The following is a 6,101-nucleotide window of genomic DNA, read 5'->3' on the forward strand; positions in this document are numbered from 1 at the left end:
GAGCCACAGCACCACTTTCTGGCTTTTTTCTTTTTTGCTTATGTGGTGCTGAGGAATCAAACCCAGGGCCTCAGGCATGCAAGGCAAGCGCTTCTACCACTGAGCCAACCTCCCAGCCCTCGTCAATTTTTTTGAGCCTCTCTTTCCTTCCTTCCTTTCTTCCTTCCTTCTTCCCCCCACCCCTCTTTCTTTTTTGGTGCCAGTCCTGGAGTTGGAACTCTGGGCCTGAGCACTGTCCCTTGGTTTTTTTCATGCAAGGCTAGCACTCTACCACTTGAGCCACAGCTCCACTTCCAGCTTTTGGTAGTTAACTGGAGATAAGAGTCACACAGATTTCCTTACCTGGACTGACTTTGAACCACTATTCTCAGATCTCAGCCTCCTAAGTAGCTAAGATGACAGATATGAGCCAACAGGTGCCTGGCTTTCTCTCAGATGAATTTAAATAAGAAAATCTTGGTAAGCACTGAACATGCCTATGGAAGTAATTCTGCTGAATGAACTTCTCTCCAACTTGCTAGAAAACAGGATTTTCTTGTGTCCATGACCCAGAAATTGAAGATCCATTTGCAGTCTGCTTTGTGAGTCAAGAATCTTTGTGAATTCCGAATCTTGCCTTATTTGGTACCCTCCCTTCCATTCTTTTCCCCTTTATCTGTTTACTTAAATTTGTGCTCAGACCTGTGGAACTTGTGCTGGAGTGACAGGGCTCTTCCTTGCCAACAAGGCAATCAATGAAGCTTTGTTTTACCTTGCTTCTTGGTTGTCTTTGCTTCTCAGATCATGTGCATTTTAGCTGACTGTGACTTTCTAGCACAGTTGTTTTTTTTTTTTTTTTTTGCCAGTCCTGGGGCTTGAACTCAGGGCCTGGGCCCTGTCCCTGAGCTTCTTTTTTCTCAAGGCTAGCACTCTACCACTTGAGCCACTTCTGGCTTTTTCTGTGTATGTAGTACTGAGGAATCGAACCCAGGGCTTCATGCATGCTAGACAAGCACTCTACCACTAAGCCACATTCCCAGCCCCTTGCCCCTCCCTGGTTTTTGTCAGTTGTGGGGCCTGAATTCTGGGCCTGAGTACTGTCCCTCAGCTCTTCAGCTCAAGGCTATCACTCTACCACTTGAGCTACAGCTTTTTGTGTTTATGTGGTGGTAAGGAATTGAATCCAAGGCAAGCATTCTACCACGGAGCTACCTTCCCAGCCCTTCCTAGCATAGCTTTTGTCCCCCTAGAATTTCCAAGTGCACTCTGTCTTTCTCTCTCTCTTTATTTGGCAGTCAAGGTTTCATCTTTAAGAACTTTCAGATTTTGCTGGGCGCTGGTGGTCCAAACTTGGAATCCTAGCTACTTGGGAGGCTGAACTAGGGGACCATCACAGTTTGAGGTCAGCCTAGGCAGAAAAGTTCATGAGATATTCCCTTCTCAACCAAGGGCTGGGCATAGTGGTGCTTGCCCACTGTCCTAGCTATAGCGAGAAGTCTACATTAAGTGGCAGCCCAGGCAGGCTCCTAAGTAGGAAATAAGACTCTACTTAAGAAATAATAAGCACAGAAAGGAATTGGAAGAATAGCTTTGCAGTAGAGTGTCTACCAAACTGTAGGCAGCCTTTGAGTTAGAGCCTCTGCTGTACTAAAAAAAAAAAAAAATTGAAGATTTTTACTTTTCCTATTTATGCAATTATATTTTCTTCTTGAAATTTTTGTCCCAGACACCCCTATCTTCCATTTCTAGTTCTGATAGATTCTAGTTTTAGTCTGCTGCATTACTGCTGCATTACTGTCCGTGTTTCTTCTTTTTTGAGTAAAGGTCTTACTATGTAGCACAAACTGGCCTTGTACTCACAATTCTCTTCCTTTTCTTCCCAAGCAGCTGCAACTACAGGTTCTTATTTCTCTTCCTTCCTCCTTTCCTCCCTCCCCTCCCCTCCCTCCCTCCCTCCCTCCCTTCCTCCCTCCCTTCCCTCCCTACTTCCTTCCTCCCTTCCTTCCTTCCTTCCTTCCTGTTGTGAGGCTTGAACTCTAGGCCTGGGCGCTGTCCCTCAGCCCTTCAGCTCAAGGCTATTGCTCTACAACTTGAGCCACAGCACCACTTATGGTTTTTCTGGTGGTTTATTGGAGATAAGAGTCTCATGGACTTTCCTGCCCAGCTGGCTTTGAACCGTGATCCTTGGATCTCAGTCTCCTGAGTAGCTAGGATCACAGGCGTGAGACACCAGTGCCTGGCAAAAGTTTTTGTTGTTGTTGTTGTTGTTTGGTTAAAAAAAACAAAACTGTGGGGCTGGGAAGGTGGCTCAGTGGTAGAGCGCTTGCCTTGCATGCTCAAGGCCCTGGGTTCGATTCCCCAGCACCACATAAGCAAAAAGACAAAAGCCGGAAGTGGCGCTGTGGCTCAAGTGGTAGAGCTCTAGCCTTGAGCTGAAGAGCTGAGGGACAGTGCCCAGGCCCAGAGTTCAGGCCCCATGACCAGAGCCCCCCCCCAAAAAAAAAGCCAGATACGGTTGTGTGTTCCTACCATCCCAGTGACACAGGACATATAAACAGGAGGACTGCAGTCCAAGGCAACCTGCGTGTCTATGTGAGACCATTAAAAAAAAAAAAAAAAACACAAAAGCTGGGCGCTGGTGGCTCACACCTGTAATCCTAGCTACTCAGGAGGCAGAGATCTGAGGATCACAGTTCAAAGCCAGACTAGGCAGGAAAGTCCGTGAGACTCTTATCTCCAACAAACCACTAGGAAACCAGAAGTGGTGCTGTGGCTTAAGCGGTAGAGCATTGGCCTTGAGCTAAAGAGCTGAGGGACAGCGCCCAAGCCCAGAGTTCAAGCCCCACGACCGACAAAAACAAGAAACAAAACAACCATCGAACTTCTAATGTGGAAAAAATTCAAACCCAAATGTGGGAAAAAAGCAGAGGCAAGATGAGACTGGGTGTTGCTAAGTAATCTTCAAGGTAGACGGACAGGCGGCAGAGGTGGAAGAAGAAAATGGGAAAGCTTGGTGTGTTAAAGGGACAGAAGGAAGGTGAGTGTGGTAAGAACTTACAGTCAGACACCAGGTCAGATCGCTGAATGACTCATCAGCCTGACGAAGGGGGTTGGATTTTATTTTGATTATTTCAATTAATTATTTGATACTGGGGATTGAACTGAGGGCCTCATGTATGCTAGGCAAATAACTCTACCACTTGAGCTACACCTCCGGCTCTTTAGTTTTTATCTTGTTTTGGAGACAGGTTAGCTTTGAACTCACCATCCTCCTGTCTCTGGCTCTTAAATAGCTGGGATTACACCACTAATTCTGGCTTTGGGGTTTGATTTAATTTCTTAAACAAATATGTGGCTACGATGCGCTGAGACCTAGATGCGTTTCAGAGGACACAAATAGATATAAGATAATTAGGAGTCCATTGATGCATAAATCAGGAGATGATTTCAGCTGTGTGGGTCAATCACAGAAGGCTTCCTGGTAGAGGTGATACTGAAGCTGACCTTGAAGGATGAAGAAGAATCCATTGTGTGGGGAAGAGGGAGGCCCTGTTAGATGACCCCTCTGTAAAGAGGCTGCTAGCTGGGTGTTCCTGGATGCTGTTGGCACCCCAAACTTGCATTTATTCAACATTGTAATCTTCCTTCCTTTCTTCCTTCCTTCCTTCCTTCCTTCCTTCCTTCCTTCCTTCCTTCCTTCCTTCCTTCCCTCCCTCCCTCCCTTCCTCTCTCCCTCCCTCCTTCCTTCTTTCCTTCCTTTCTTCCTTCATCTCTCTCTCTCTCTTTCTTTCTTCTTCCTCCTCCTCCTCTTTTTTGATACCACTCCTTGGGCTTGAACTCAGGGCCTGGGTACTAGCCCTGTGCTTTTTCACTCAAGGCTGGCACTCTATCACTTGAGCTATATCTCCACTTCCAACTTTTTGGTGGTTAATTGGAGATAAGAGTCTCCCAGGATTTCCTGCCCAGGCTAGATTCCAACTATGATCCTTTGATCTCAGCCTCCTGAGTAACCAGGACTACAGGTATGAGCCACCAGTGCCTGATCTCCAGTGCAATCATGGTGGGGCCAGGGAGAAGAGGGCTCAGTGACACTTGCCACTTATCTAGAGGAGCGTGGCTGCCTTGACAGGTGATTTCTCTGGAGAGCCTTCACTGAAGGTGTTTTTGTGTCAGGACCCAGGGATGAGGGAGGATAGAGCTAAAAACACTCAGTGTCTATCTACCTCCATAGCTTGTCACTGAATACTTTGTATCACATGGGGAAAGAGAGAGGAGGAGAGGTTGGGAGATTCCATCAAGGACACATAGCTCAGCCACTTCCCCCTCATAGATGCCAAATTCAGGCTCAGGGACTCCGAGTCCTGTACTCTTCTCCTTCCTTTATGCTCAGGGCTGGTTTTTTGTTTGTTTGTTTCTTCCCTGCAGAAGATGAGAAGATTGATTTCTGCACAAGCTGCCCAGAGCCAGCATACCCCCTCGTTGAAAATCAGCTCTAAGTTACACGGCGCCCCCCCAGGCCGGTGGCCAGAAAGGCTGCAGAGGAGAATACACAGAAGACGCGAGTTTTCCAGCGATTGCTGTTTTCCTTCCAGCGTGACACGCAAAGAGACCAAAGAAAGACATTCCACAAGAATGTGTGGACCACAGGAAATAAGTTGGCGACTGCTGAAGGCAAGGAATGGTTGCATTTGCCAGACAGGCTGGGACTGAGAGGAGACTCGATGGCTGGAAATGTGACAAGAGCCTACAATCCTCAACTCTTTTCCTTTCTCTGGTCTGTTTTTGTGCCAGAACTGGTGCTTGAACTCAGGACCTGGGCACTGTCTCTGAGCTTTTAAACTCAAGGCTTGCACTCTATCAGTTGCTTTACAGCTCCCCTTCCATATTTTTTGGTGCTCCTTGCAAATAAGAGTCTCCTGGACTTTCCTGACCTGGCTGGCTTCATTCAATCTTTAGATCTCAGCTTCCAAAGTAGCTGGGATTATAAGCACAAGCCACAGGCATCTGGCTTCCATGTGTGTTTTAAAAGCTGGAACCCCATTGGATCTGGAGCTGGAACTGTCAAAGTGGGTAGACATGTAGCTGTATAAGCTCACAATCATGTACACGGATAGTTGTGTCAGTGGTAATTAGTTATGTGAGGGACTAAGCTGGTAAAAGGGTAGGCAGAGGCTGGGCATTGGTGGCTCACACCTGTAATCTTAGCTATTTAGGAGACTGAAATCTGAGGGTCTTGGTTAGAAGCCAGCCTGGGCAGGAAGGCTGTGAGACTGATCTCCAATTAACCACTGAAATAGCCAGAAGTAGAGCTGTGGCTCAAGTGGTGGGGTACTAGGCTTGAGCAAAAGAATCTCAGGGACTATGCCCAAGCCCTGAGTTCAAGCCCAGAACAGGCATACACACACACACACACACACACACACACACACACACACAACACACACACACACACACAGGATAGGCAAATAAGCAAGCAAGAAGGTATGCAATTGTGCTAGTAAGCAGATGTTTGCATGTAAATAGTACATATGTAAGAGCGTATGCAGGGAAACATCAATAAGAGCAAATATAAACATGTAAGCTAAGCCTATAACATGTAAATGGGAGGGTTAAGCATGTACCTGGGTAGCCAACAATTGAGTAATTGGGACAGGTATAATTATGGAGGCAGAAAATCCATAAAGAAGTAAACATATGGGCTGGGGAGGGTGGTTCACGCCTGGAATCTCAACTATGTGAGACTCGGCAGGGAACATGACCCAAGACCAGCACTAGACCAAAGTGAGAGACTCCATCTGAAAAATAAACTAAAAAAGATAAGGGTGTGTGGCTCAAGTGGTAGAGCATCTGTCTGGCAAAAACAAAGTCAAACTCTGGTACATTAAAAAAAAAAAAAAAGAGGAAGCCTGGTGCTGGTGGCTCACGCCTGTAATCCTAGCTACTCAGGAGGCTGAGATATGAGGATCGCAGTTCAAAGCCAGCCGGGGCAGGAAAGTATGTGACATTCTTATCTCCAATAAACCACTAGAAAACTGGTGCTGTGGCTCAAGCATTAGAGTGAAGAGCTGAGGGACAGCGTCCAAGCCCAGAGTTCAAGCCCCACAACCGACCAAAAAAAAGAG

This window comes from Dipodomys ordii, unplaced genomic scaffold, assembly GCF_000151885.1.
Source record: "Dipodomys ordii isolate 6190 unplaced genomic scaffold, Dord_2.0 Scaffold23, whole genome shotgun sequence".
NCBI lineage: Eukaryota > Metazoa > Chordata > Mammalia > Rodentia > Heteromyidae > Dipodomys > Dipodomys ordii.